We start from the raw sequence: 15648 nt of genomic DNA, 5'->3' as shown, positions 1-15648 counted from the left end.
AAAATCAAGGCTTGTACACAAGGTAATAAGCAGCATAGTAGTGTTTTCTTGGATGATGTTTTTAAAGATAATACACTTGAGAATTCAGCCAAGATACAGTCAAGGAAATCTTTAGGTTTGCTCTCTTTCTAATATAGATTAGTTGTAAAAAGTATAAAAAATACATTTGACTTCTAGTGCGTATTTATCATCAATTTATTGATGATCTTTGAGATAATACTTGTAGACATTAGATATTTACATTACAGTCAGAAACCATGACTACTTCTATGATAGATTCTCTATCAAAAATTCCCTCCTCGAACCTCCAATACATACAAGTGCTAGTCATTGTTGAAATTTGACCACTATTGATGCATAAAATTATTTCCAAGGAATGATTTCCATTGCCTAGTCAATGAATCACAAAAACTAGTAGTAGTGTCATCCATGACACTATCGTATCTTATTCGCCATGTGTTTACTCTTAGCAGTCCAAACACTCCCCAAAAACCAACAACAAAAGATACCACACAGCCAACATACCAATACCAAGGATTCCCTATTTCCTTCTCTCCATTATCCCCAACTAGGATGGTTGTTGGTGATTCTGAGCATCTGACATCAAGTAGAAAACCACAAAGACAGGGGTTACCATAGAAATTGGAAGCCCTAAATGTAGAAAACTGACCTTCTGATGGTATTTTTCCACAAAGTTTGTTGTTGGACACGCTAAAAACAACCAAGTAATGAAGTCCTTGCATTTCAATTGGAATCTTGCCTTGCAGATTATTAAAGGAAAGGTCCAATGATTCTATTAGCTCTAGCATTCCCAATGTATGGAGAATTTCTTTTCTTAGATTATTTTTTGAGATATTGAGGATTCATAGACCACTAAGTGCACCAATTGCTAAAGGAATGTTACCAAGGAACTGATTTCTAGATAGATCAATACATGTTACAAGTAGCAAGATATAATCCACATACACCAAATCATTTTCTTTGTTAGTCACAACAATCTCCTCTTTGTAGTAGGAGGGCTTTTCTTCAAAGGGTTGTTCCTTTGTTGAGCTCTTGATTTGAACCATCCCTATTGCTAATTTCCCCAACTCTGGCGGGATGGACCCGCTCAACTTGTTCTGTGACATGTCTAAGACATGAAGATTAGGAAGAGAGGCTAGTTCTTGAGAAATGAGTCCTTTAAAAAGGTTGTTCTTTAACACAAGTATCATCAACTAAGAAAGCCCTAATAACCAATATGGTATGTTTCTAGAAAAAAAATTGTTTCTAATGTAAATGATCTCCAAATCTAAATAGTTGGAAAGAGTGTAAGGCAGTTCTCCCTTAAGCTTATTGTCATGCAAGTGCAATTTTTGAAGTTGATACAACCCACCAATTGTGGAGGGAATTTCTCCTTCCAAACCATTTTTTGCAAGATTCAATCTTCTCAAAAGCAACCAAGTTGTTATATAGGATGATATTTTGTTGGATAATTTTTTATTTAACAAGCCCAGTACCTGAGTCTTAGGAAAAAGAAGGCCAATTTGAACTAGGATAGTCCTAGTGAAATTATTACAAGACAAGTTCAGTGTTTGTAGGGCCTTTGAGGCTTTGGATGGCAAGGGAAGAGAGCTACTCAGCTTATTATATTGTAGGTCTAGGGTCATATATAGTCCAATATCCAAATTCTAGCGAAGTAGACTTGCTAAATTATTGTATGATAAATTAAGATTGCTTGTAATATTTAGATCCCAAAACCAATTTGGAATAGCTCCACTAAAACTGTTGTTAGATATATCCAAACCCAATAATTTTTTTTGTGTGGACAAATATGTAGGAATGGGATCGCGTATGTTATAGGAGACCAAGCGTAATACCTCAAAGTAAATTGGGGGTTCCACTTCCCTTCCTAAACTAAGGTGGATAGTCAGCTGATTGTGTGAAAGATAGAGGCAAAAGAGCTTGGGGGTATTTTCAAAAAAACCAAGAGAAAAACTACCTTGTAGATGGTTAAAACTCAGGTCAATCCATTGTACATGAGGGAGATTTCCAATAGGAGGAGGAATTGTAAATAGAAAATAGAACAACAAGAATACTAAGCATAAAATAAAGCAAATGAAGAGCTCATTGAATTTTATCTATCAAAAATAGCATAAGCAATACATATTTATACATAAACTACAACCAACTACTCTCCTATAAAACTAGAAAAAAACTCTACATCTAGCTATGACTAATTGACAACAAACTAAGCCTTATTGATAGCAAACTAGAATTGTTGACAACAAACTAGAATTATGAACAGATCACTAGTTCAGACTCCTATTAGAACTCAAATTATGACTCTCTCTTTGTTTATTTATTCCAACACTCCCCCTTAATCAACAACAGAATTAAGTTGCACTCCTAACATTTCACTACATTTTACAAAATTTTATTTTCCCAATGACTTGGTGAATATATCAGCCATATTATCATTTGTGTTGCAGTATTGTAGCTCTATTTCTTGAGAGTGAACTTTCTTTCTTACAAATGATGTTGAGTTTCAATGTGCTTTGATCTTGCATGATAAATTGAATTATTGGCCAGCTTGATTGTACTTTGATTGTCACATTTGATTGGAGTAGGTCCATCTTTCTTTTGTCCCATATCTTCAAGAATTCTCCTTAGCCAAATTGCTTCGCAGGTAGCACTACACAATGGTTTTTACTCAGCTTCAATAGATGAAAGAGAAATAGTTGGTTGCTTCTTGTTGGTCCAAGAAACAACACCTGATCCTATGTTGAATGCATAACCAGTTATTGAGTTACGATCATCTGGATCTCCTATCCAATCAGAATGAGAGTAACCTATCAACTCAACATTCAAATGGTTAGTATATTCAATGCCAAAATATATGGTGCCTTGTAGGTATTGAAGAACTCTTTTTGCTGCATTCCAATGGACCTCAAGAGGATTAGCCATAAATTGGCTAAATATGCTAATAGAATATGAAATATTAGGTCTTGTAGTGGTCAAGTAGTTTAGACTTCCCACCATTTGCCTATACAATGTCCCATTGACTTCTGAAGTGTCACTACCACAAGAGAACTTGAAATTTTGTTCCAATGGAGTACATACTATTTTACAATCTTGCATATTAAACTTTTGGATTAACTTCTTTGCATACTTACTTTGAGTAATCAAAGTTTTACCATTTTATTTCCACACCTCAATTCCTAAGCAATAATGCATTTCTCCACGACCCTTCATTTCAAATGTCTGTGATAGAGTTTCATTGATTGCATCAATCAACTCAATAGAACTCCGTCTTATGATTAAGTCATCCACATACAAAGAAATCAAAATGACATTCCCATGTTCATCATTCTTTATGTACAAATTTGGATCATTTTTACTCTTGATATATCCATGAGTGTAGAAGAATTTATCAATTTTATCATACCATGACCTTGGTGCTTGTTTGAGACCATATAATGTCTTTTTTAACTTGCATACCAAATGCTCTTTTCCCTATTTTACAAAACCTTCAAGTTAAACAAGATAAATTTTCTCTCTTAAATCACCATTTAAAAATGCTAATTTAACATCCATTTGATGAAGAAACAAATCAAATTTAGTAGTAAATGAAATCATTACTCTAATAGTATTCATTTTAGCTACTGGTGCAAAAGTATCTTCATAATGAATTCCTTCCTTTTGTGAGTACCCTTTTGCAACCAATCTAGCTTTGAATTTATCAGCAATGCCATCAATATTAAACTTTCTTTTGAACAACTATTTACAACCAATAGGAATTTTATTTGCTGGTAGTTTAGTTAGTTCGCAAGTTTCATTATTCAAAATTGAAACATATTCTTCATGCATTGCATTCATCCATTCTTTGTGGTTCTTAGCTTCTTCAAAAAATTTGAGGTTCCTCTACACTCATTATTTGAGTCATTAAGCCATAATCATTGTACCTGATTGGTGCCTTGATTTGTCTTATAGATCTTCTTAGTGCCTCATTATTGGATGGAGTGACCTCAACTTGACTTGTCTCATACCTACTTTGATCATTAGGTTGCTGATCTACAATATATGAACTTTCATTGTCTACTTCAAGTAGCTTTAATGAAATGATTTTGTCTACCTTTTCTTCATGTTGAACATTATTTGCAAATTCATGAAATATAACAGCTATACTAGTAAATACCTTATGAGTAGTAGGATTATACATCCTGTAGGCCTTGAGATCAATACAATAACCAACAAATATACATTTGAATGACTTTGCATCAACTTTTCTTCTATTCTCTTTTGGAATATGACAATATGCCTTACTTTCAAAAATTCTTAAATGACTAACAATTGGCTTAATTCCAAGAAAAGATTCATAAGGAGTTTTGTTTGCAAGATACTTGGTGGGTCTTTTATTTAGCAAATACATAGCTATATTAACTATTCCAGCCCATACATTATTAGGGATATTCTTTTCTTTGAGCATACTCCTAGCACACTCAATGATTGTTCTATTTTTCCTTTCAGCTACACCATTTTGTTCAAGACTATAGGGCATTGCATATTGCTTAAGAATGTCATTATCTTTACAATATTTCACAAAAAAATTTGACATATATTCCCCCATTGATATGATCTAAGAATCTTAACACTGCGAGCTATTTGTTTTTCTACCATAGTTTTGAATTCTTTGAAATATTCAAAAAATTCACTCTTATTCCTTAAGAAATACACCCAAGTGTATTTAGTGCAATCATCAACAAATATAAGAAAGTAAGATGCTCCCCCAAGTGATTGAAATTGCATAGGACCACACACATCTGAATGCACTAGTTCAAGAATAGTTTTTTCCCTTACATTGGTTCTTATTGGAAATTCATTTCTATGTTGTTTGCCTAATGCACATCCATAACAACTGATTTTTCCATCTTTGAATGTTGGAAGACCTTGCACCATCTCTTTTCTTTGTAGAGAAATCAAATCTTTTAAATTTAGATGACCATACCTCTTATGCCATAGCTCTTCAGTAGACACACTTGTAGAAGTTATTACGTGATGATTTTTCATATTGATATTAAGTTTATACCAACCCCCTATCCTAATTCCTTCAACAATCACATTATTTTGATTTTTCATATCCTTAACCTGGCAACCATCCTTCAAGAACTCAACTTTTAGACCTTGGTTTGTAATAGCTGAAACTGAAATCAAATTCTTTTTAATTCCTAGGACATACATAACATTAGAAAGTTGCTTTACATGGCCATTAGGTAATTGTACACTTATATCACCACATCCTTTTGCATCATGTGACCTATTATCTCCTAAATAGATCTTTCTACCACCATCCTTCTCGTGGAAAATTTTAAACCAATTTTTATTGCATGACATGTGAATTGATGCTCCTGAATTTATAAACCAATCATTACAATCACTTGATTTAACTGAAAGAGAAAAATAAAAAACAAACAATTTTAAATCATGAAGGTTGTCACTTATTGTATCTAGATCACCATTCACAAAATTACCTTCATATTTATTATTTTTGGACTTATTATACTTCTTTTTCCTACATTCATAAGAATAATGTCAAAACTTTCCACAGTAATTACAATTACAATTTTTCTTCATATTTGGATTAGATAATACCCCTTCATGATACCTCTTTTCATTGCTATACCATTGATTGTGAAATTTGTTACTTTCATTATTCTTTGGCCATTGTTTTCCTTTGAATGGATTCTTGTCTTTTGCCATCAAAGCTAAATTTGTACCCTGAAATCTGTTGTCCACATGCTTCTTCCTTTCTTCTCCTTGTAGAAGGATACTTGCCAAATTCTCAATAGAAGAGGCATTTTCTCTTGCAACCAAACTAGTAATAAATACTTGATAATCATGCACCATTCTATTCAAAGTAATAGTAACTAAATCACTACTTGAAAATGATTCACCAATGTTGGCTTATTTATCCCTTAAATCCTTGATTCTGGATAAATAACTACTAATATTTTCATTTTCTTCCATGTTAATTGAAAGTAACTTTCTCTTTAAAAACAAAATTCTATTTGAATTTGTAATCTCATACAAACCTTTTAAGGCATTCCAAGTACCAGTAGAAGTAGTGATATCCCTTATATGAGGGATGATAGAGTCTTTTATAGACATTCATAAAAGAATCTTGGCTTTGATTTCTCTTTTCTCCTAATCATGAACATCATTTGGAGGTGTAGTAGGCTTAAGCCTCAGAATCATTTACAATGCTCCACACATTATATCCTTCCATTAGAGTATGCATCTTAAATTTTCAATTAACATAATTGGAACTATCTAACTTATTTGACTCAGTTAGATAAGAATCAAATCGACTTGTCATTTTTGAAGTAACCAAAGAACAACAAATAATGAAAATTTACCAATTCTTGAACTCAAATCAGATTGTTGAATATATACTAGTTGCAAATTTGAGCAAATCAACTCAAATCTGACATCTTCATAGCTGCTTAACTTCTAGAAGACTGGATTAGACCTCTTTCTTTATGAACTACTTTTACAACACTATCAACAAAGGATATACTAGGCAGGAGACAACACAACAGGGCATTACAACATTCTTTAGCTCTGATACCAAAATAGAAAATAGAACAGCAAGAATACTAAGCATAAAATAGAGCAAATGAAGAGCTCACTGAATTTTATCTATTAAAAACAGCATAAGCAATACATATTTATACATAAACTACAACTAACTACTCTCCTATAAAATCAGAAACAAATTTTACATCTGGCTGTGACTAATTGACAGCAAACTAAGCCTTATTGACAACAAACTAGAATTATTGACAACAAACTAGAACTATGAACAGATCACCAGTTCAGACTCCTATTACAACTCAAACTATGACTCTCTCTTTGTTGAATTATTCCAACAATTGTATCGTTCAACTTTTTGGACTGGAGATAAAGTTTACTGAGAGAAGAAAATCCATCCAAATGAGAAGCTATGTTGCCACTTAGCTGATTGAAGGACAGATCTAGAAATCTCAACTTTGAAAGCTGAGAGAGTGGTGGAGGAATCCTTCCCATCAGGAAGTTATTTCAGTGTATGAGTTCCTCGAGAAGATGGAGGCTGCCAAGAGAGGCGGGAATAGGCCCATTAATTTTGGTCTCTACCAATTTAAAACTTGTGAGGGAGGATACATTTTCAATGAAAGCAGGTATACTTCATCTTATATTTGACCCTGATAGAGTAAACAGAGCAAGGTGTGGCCACCCTCTGCCTAAAATTCCCCCTATATCTCCACTCAAGAATTCATTGTTAGATGATTGAAGGTTTTTCAGTTGGGGCAAAGTGGAAAGAGCGAGGGGGAATGGGCCACTGATGTTACAGTTATGAAAACTAAGCAATACTAAACCAGTCATATTTCCCAGCCATGGCAAAATTGGGGAAGAGAAGGTGTTCCCTTGCAGGTCTAGATCTGTGAGGGATGTGAGGTTTAGGAGAGCCATGGGAATGGGGCCTCTCATATTGTAGCTGCTCATATCAAGGGTCTGCATATTATCACGAGGAGATATGAATTCCCCCACCTCTTTACTACTACTTGTTACCTCCACATGCCTCACTGACAAATGTTGTATCCCTTGAAGATTCTGCACCCATTCTAAACTGGACCAACATTTGAACATCGTCTGCCCGGCCATGGCAATGCTTAAATAGTTGAGGTTGGAGAGATTGCCCAGTTGCAATGGAACCTCACCTTCAAAATCATTTTAGCTCATGTTCAAATGCCTCAGTTCACCAAGTTCAGATATACCTGCATCCAGATCACCAAACATCACCAACAGCACCAAGCTATTAGATTTCAGCAATCTCTAATAGTTCACACTATGGCTTTTTGTATGCATGCTTTTGTAGTAAATTATTTAAGTATTTAAATTCATAGTTATATGATGGATTATAGAATGGCAGGGGCAGATGAAAAAAAGAAGACTTGCAGAAACTAACCACCCCTGTTTGCAACTAAAAGCTTGGATACATAATTATGGACTGTTCTAAACAAGAATCGTCTTTTCAAATCAATTTTGTAAGGTCTTTTTGAGATTACCTGCAGGTATAACACTAGTGGAGCCATTGGAGCTCAAATCCAGATACTCCAATTGCTTCAGCTTGAATAGAGGAGTGAGGGTTTCGGTTGCTGATGAATTTTGCATCACCAGGTTTGAGAGGTAAAGTTGGGTGACATGGGAAGTGAGATTGTTGCATTCAACACCATCCCGTTCACAACAATTCAAACCCTTCCATGGAACAGATAATCTGCCAACACCAGGGTTGAATCTAAGCAGAATAAGCCTTTCCTGAGGTAGGCATTGAATATTGTTACAATCGCAACATATGATAGCACTGCTCCAGCTCATAAATAGCAACACCCATGTGTATTTCTCCATTACAGCAATTTGCAATCAATGGGTTTTACTGTATCGAATAGATGGAATGAGAGAAAAATGGGACTAGAAGATCGAAACTAAACAATACCTGCAATCAGTTGTGCATTGTGCAACGGTAGACTATGTAGCACTTCAAATAGTATAATTGTCAACACAAGCACAGGTGATAGCATATTTAAACGAGACACAAGTTTTGAACTTCCAAAACTGCTGGAAGAATGGCATCCGCCGCCGTGCCGTACAGTTTTAGCATAAACATGGGCATTATTTTGAGTTTATATAGCTAATATAAAAGAACTTCTAAACATTTTATTTACTATGGTTAACATATTGATATGGTACTATTTATTAAATGAGCTCTTTTATATTAATTATAATTCTTTTTACTTAATATAGAAAGTTGTGAATTTGTATGATATGTTTTTTTATCATGTTATTCTATATTAGTTACATAAATCTATAAATTTGAAGATATACTAATGTTTGCAAAAGCTATATTAATTTGCATTTTTTTTAAAATTGAAAAATACAATTTAAAAAAGAATGTATTGGTCTATGATAAAAAAAAGCAATGAAAAAATTCAAAAATACAAATATTTTCTAACAATCTATTAATCAATGCATTAATTACAACTTTATCTTTTTTACATTTGTGACAAGTGAATTAACTTTTTAAAAAAATAATCATTTTTATCTTCCACTTCACAAATGTAATCAATATTAATTATCCCTACCTATTTTTCTTACCAAGTTCAAATATAGAGTTAAATGTTTTATATTTCTTATTTTAAATATATTTATTATTAGTTTTACATTGATGTTTATTTTTGTAATTTGTAAAATATTATTAGACCATTCTATTTTTGGCAATGAAAAAATTAAAATTTTCCAACAAAAATATAAATATTTTCTAATATTTTATCTTCCACCGCACAAATGAATGTTTAATAAAAATTTATTATCAATATCTATTTTTCTTACCAAATTCAAATATAGATATTTTAATCAAATATAGAGTTGAATGTTTTATATTTCTTATTTTAAATACATTTATTATTTAAGATAGTTTATGAAAAAGAAGTCATATGAATTTATAGAGTTAAATATTTTTTATTTCTTATTTTATATATATTTATTATTAGTTTTACTTTGATGTTTATTTTTAACAATTGTAAAATGTTTTTTTTAAAAAGTTTACACTATGTTTTACTAGCTACTATTTTACAATTTTGCTCAATTGTTTTTATACCATTAATGCTACCCCTCAAACTTACTACATATTTTTGTACTTTGATTTGAGTAATCAACAAATTTTTTATTTTATTTAAGTAGCTGAAAAAGATTATCATCAACAAGTCTTTGCTAAAAATTGTAACTAATTTAATTTCCCCCTTCATGCAATACTACTTTAGTCAACCATAAAAACACGAAGGCAGGAACTTTGGCGCATGTGCCCCTTGTTTGAATTGTTTTCTCTTATCCTTAATTTTCAACACAATATTGTCTCTCTATTATCTATTTATTCAAAAGTACTTAAAATTTTTATTTTAATACTTTGTTGTTTTGCACATAGCTTTTTACAATAGTTTTGAAAATTCATAGAGATAACTATTAAAACTATACATTATTATAATATAATCAATAATTTGATCTTTTATAAATATAATGAAAATATATTAGAATTAAATTAATTAATTAAAAATTTATATTAACATTAAATATCAAAAAAGTAATATAATGTGGATAAATTTATTCATAGTTTTCTAATAAGTCAATTGCTTTCAAGATTCCTATCAAAAGACTCTATATTAAACATTATCAAAGGTATTATCATATTTATTCACCTTATGTATATGACTTTTTATATTATATAAAACTTTACCTAGATGGACCATTTGCACATATCAATGAAATTATAAATTATATAATCAATATACATATAAAATTCAAACTATAGGTAGCTACATAACTAAAGACAAGCACTTGGCCACTACATGGCACTTGTTGATAGTTGTTTTCACAGGTCAATTTTTAAAACAACATTTTTTGATAAAATGATTTAGGTTTCATTCGGTTGGAAAATTTAAATTTCCTCATTTGCCAAATTGATGTTTGTTTACAAAATACAAAATTGGAATTAGAATTCGCCTATCCTAATTTAACCCCAAAATAAGTATAGTGGAATTCCTAAAAAAGGTTGGAATAAAAATAGCTTATTCTTATTCCAATATTTTATAAACCCTATTTGATAGTTTGTTGGGTTTGTGACTTTGCCACTTGATTGTATTTTGCCAGTCAACTGCATTTTTGGACTATTTTCTCTGTTCATCATAAGATATAAACTAGGTCGACATTATTTAATGTTTAATGTGTTTTTTTAAATGACGAAAAAGACTAATATCAGATTTGATATTTTTTCTAAACTTCAATAAAATTATCTTTACAAATTAATCTTGTATTCAGTCTTATAATTGTTAGTTTGTGGTGACTGATCATGGAATTACTATACTAAATTTTTTTTGGGTACTATTCGCCCATTCACCACTAAAGTTTGGGCTAGTATTTGCCAATTTATGGCTAACATGTTGTAACCCTAAAGTGACAAAAATACTTGTAGTGCCTGCCCCTAGTTCGCATTTTGCTAACATTGTTGAACTCTTTTAGGGCTAGCTTTATGTTGTTAGGTTAGTAGCATTCTTTTGAGATTATCAGATATTGTGCTATGGATTCAGTTTATTATGTAATGAGATCACTTAGACTTTATATTTCATGTATGCATGATGATTATTTTTTAATGTTCGCAGTTATTAATGATGATTAGTAAGATGATTTATTATCATATGTGTTTATTATGGATACTTACCCCATACTTGCATGTGTATGGTGTGCGTGTTTGCTTTGCGTGTTTGCTTTTGTATGACGTGTCTGATGTGGTTAAGGAAGGGAGTCGTAGTCACTTGCTAGTCGGGATCTACACGATGCACCACTTCCTGCCATTGCCTGTTTAGTTTAGTATATATTGTGCTTGTACATGCATGGTTTTTATGCAAGTTGCAGGTACCGAGTATCGACTTCCCTGAATTGCCAAGATGAGCGTACCCTATCACACTATCTCAATGATAAGAGAGGGGAGATAGATTCTCAAGTCCAAATCCCAACCCTTTAAGCCATTTGTTCTAATTGGAAAATTAGGACAAGTATCTGAGTTGAGTACCTTCCGAGTACGTTGGATGACGTAATTCGTGATTTAACCCTTGGTTTGATTTTGTATGTATTTTTGGCTAAGATGGATTTTCATATTTTTACCTTATGAGTCTTTGAATTATTTTCTATTAATTAAGCTTTAATTAATGGTTTAATTTAATGAAAAATTAATATGATATTTTAATATTTATTTAATTAATTGAGAAATTAATTAAATAAAATAATTAAATTTGAAAATAAAAGTTTAAAGTTTAAATTTGAAATGTGACAATATTTATTTTAATAATAATATATTTGGAGTTCATTTTTAAGTAAATGACTAAATAATATTATTAATAAAGCTAATAAATATTTTAGCAATTAAGTTTTGGAAAAAGAAATTTAAAAGTGGAAGATATATTTAAATTAATCTCATGTGATTAAAATATAAAAATATTAAGATTGAAAAGTGAAATTATTAAAGTTAGTGCATGAGATTTAATAAATTAATTAATTAAATTGGGAAGAGTAAATTAAATATTATATTAATTAATGTGCATTATTTTTAATATTTGCTCACATAGGAGTTTGTGAATTCTTGAGAGTTGTCATGTAGACAACACTGGAGTTTGCACTCTAAGAATGCACAAGTTGTCTATACTTAGAAGTTAGCATTTTATTTGAGCACATGGTGTCTACAACCTTAAGACTTATCTAGAAGGTTGGAGAAGGCTCATGCTTGGTTGTCATGCTTATCTTCTAGTTGTCTCTAGAGACACTCTAGATGCATCTTAGAGGCCTTTAAATTGAGGCTCTCCTAGTGTGTTTGGACAAGCAAAAATGAAAGCTTAAATGGAAGCTGAAGTAGAAGCTGAATGGAAGCTGCAAGTTACAAGCTCATAATCTTCTTCATATGCTCTTATATTTTCTACATGCTTCTATGCTCCTTCTACCATTTCTGGTCACTTGGAGGATTCGATTGGCTGGATCTTGGAAGGAATGCGAATGATGGAGAAGGAAAGGATTTTCTATGGACTTCTGAGGCATGATGGATTAGCATTAGTGTCCAGGTGCACTCGTGATAATCGCATATTCTCTTTGCACTATTTCTCTTCCTGTCTTCATCATGTCTGATAGATATGTCTGAATACTCTTGTGATTGAATCCATAATTGAATTGGAATCTAGATATTTTGTTGGTTGAGAAGGAAACATTAGAAAACCCTAGATTCAATTAAAGAGAAAACTAGATCTAAATGGGTTTGGGTTCGAATTAGAATTAAATTGAAAATGATGATTTCAAATTTATTGGATGAATTAATGGATATGTTTAGAAAACAATTATTTAAAAGGGAAAATTCCTGTTTTGATCTAAGTATATGTTCTCTTTTGTAAAATCTACATATATATATAAATATATAAATATATATATACAGTGATAATTGATCATAAATTTTGTATATATATATATATATATATATACATACATATACGTATATACATTTATATATATACATATATACATATATGTATATATTTGTATAAATTGAAGTAAGAAACTTTACTTATTAAATCCAAATTTGCATATGGTAAAAGTGTTTTAAAATAAAATGGAAATCGTTTTCTAAAAATGATATTTTAAAATAAACATATTAAAATTAGGGAAATTATCCCTATGCCCCTTACCCTTTTAATGGGCGGGTCAGGTGTGTACTGCGCCTCACTAACCCCACTGTACCTATGGTTTGGTAAGCGGCGGCATTCGTGCTAAGTCGCACGGCTTCCATAGACAAGTTGATGTTATTAAAGCGTTGAATATGTAGGAGGCCTTTTAAACAGTTTATAGGTAACAACGTAGTTTTAAGGAAATTTATATAAACCTTGTTATAATCGTTGGGTGGTATTATCACCAACCCCTTTCCCAGCGGCGTACGTATAGGGGTTTGCAGTGTACCCGTGTGTCCACAGGGTACCGATGACCCGTGGGCCGCACGGCCTTCACAATTATTGTGCAGCTTAAAGCCTGTGCCCGACACAAAAAGGGGTGTGTTCATATTTATGTTATAATATGATTTATAAGGTATGTAAATACAAAGAAACCGTTTGTTAATATGTCGAATTTTAGATTTATAATGTTTGTAACTTGACTTTAATGCATTCGGTTTTTATTAAGTTTGCTCAAGCTTAGATATTGAGTCATATAAGATTTAGTTATCGGGTAATATGCATATTAAAATGTTCTTTTGGAAGGATGATCTAATAAACAGTGAGGGTAGTTCTGTTGGGAAGATGGTTAGTCATCCTTTAATTATAATTATGATTCAATTAAGAGATTCCAATTTGGATAATATTTAATCTAATCTTATTTAAGTTGTTTGAAGTTGCAAATGGCAAATTAAATGAGATTTAATTAAGTATTACAAAGATAAAGAGTCATTGTTATATTATACCATTGCTATGTCATCATTAATACATAAATAACTCATTAAGAGTTGGTTAATGAAGCTTATGTTAAGTTTTTATCTAGATCGATTATTTATAGTTTATCATTTGTTGGGTCTACAAACTATTAATAAAAAATGGCTAATTCAATTAGAATTAATCTAGAAGAGATTATTTAATGATTGAAGTTTTGAAAAGACATTAGTTTTTGGATTTAAAGTAAAATTGATTTTAATTAGTTAATGAGTTGTCAATATCATTAAATGCGATAGAGATTTAATTAGGAAATGATTATCATTAATACAAAATTGTTAAGAAAATATTAGTAAGACGAATATGGATGTTAAAAGATTATTATTAAGATTTTCAATATAGCTTGTTATTAAATATTAACAAGTTATTATTATTGAACTTATTAGTTAATTAATATTCATTGGGTTGATGGTTTGAAATTATTAATTAAATCAATTAATTAGAGTTAATTAGATTTAATTAATAATTAAGTTATATAATGGAGATTTAATCGATATAAATCTTGGAATGAGATTGTAAATTATCTATATTGAAGTTGATAAGTCTTATGACTTGAATTATGATTTTAGATATTATATGATTGTCAATGATGATAACGATTGAATTAAAAGGCTTAAATTTTAATATTATTTAATTAAGTCTTAATTAAGAATTATTAGAATGATAATAGGTCATGGATGGTGTGCCTATGTTCATTGATGGATTTAATTGATTATTCTAATAAAGTTATAATCTTCCTATTCGAAGATTGATAATTGGTCCTCTTATAATTTAACGATTAATGATCCTTGATTTGTGTGAAAAGTGGTAGTAACATTAAAGAAGAGTTAATCAATTAAAATATGGATCATGGTTAAAATAGAGAACAAATTTAATTAAGGTCAATGATGATCAATTTAATGAGTGAATATTACCCTTAAGTTATTCTTAGGATAATGTTATCGGGGAACAAATGGGTTGACCTGTAGGTCAAATGATGAAACTTAGACATTTGAAGTATTCTTGAAAATGGAAAAACTGAAACTTCTACACATGAAAATGGAAAATGAAACTCCACACATTATTCAATTATGAGATAATAGCAAAACCAAAACATGTGTCTGCATCGTGTATTCTATATGCTTCTTGTTTTGGGTTTTTGGGTTGACTAGTGTTGACCAGTCCTAGGTTGTTACCAGAGGCTCGGGGGTTATGAGATGTGTTGGCATGTTGATCTTATTTGGTCTCGATCTTTATAAGCCCAACCATGGTTATGTGATCGTATGCTCTATGAAATGTTTGTATTTGTTCATCAGTCTTCATGTGTGAAGCTGAGATGTATGTGTATGAGATACCTGAGCTAATCATTTTTGAGTCATCGATCAGTTATCCTTGGATTATTTTCTAGTCGCCATGATGGGACTATGATGTGGATTTATTCTTGATGATGTCATGATGTGACATGTTTGACTCAACTATTTTGGAGTCTTCGATCAGTATGATTTTGACATATTCTTGGTTGCTTGTTGAAGAACCAATGGATGTGATGATTTATTTTGGTTATTGAGAACCAATGGATACTTATGATTAT

General features: G+C 31.2%; 1 pseudogene; it reads right to left on the bottom strand.

Annotated features, from left to right (window-relative positions):
• Positions 1–347: 347 nt before the first annotated feature.
• Positions 348–8544, bottom strand: LOC149543764 (uncharacterized; annotated as a pseudogene).
• Between the last annotated feature and the right edge of the window lie 7104 nt (positions 8545–15648).

Source organism: Cupressus sempervirens, chromosome 8 (assembly GCF_028749045.1).
Source record: "Cupressus sempervirens isolate cs-2001-9-10 chromosome 8, ASM2874904v1, whole genome shotgun sequence".
NCBI lineage: Eukaryota > Viridiplantae > Streptophyta > Pinopsida > Cupressales > Cupressaceae > Cupressus > Cupressus sempervirens.
This window is presented reverse-complemented; position numbering and strand designations above follow the sequence as displayed.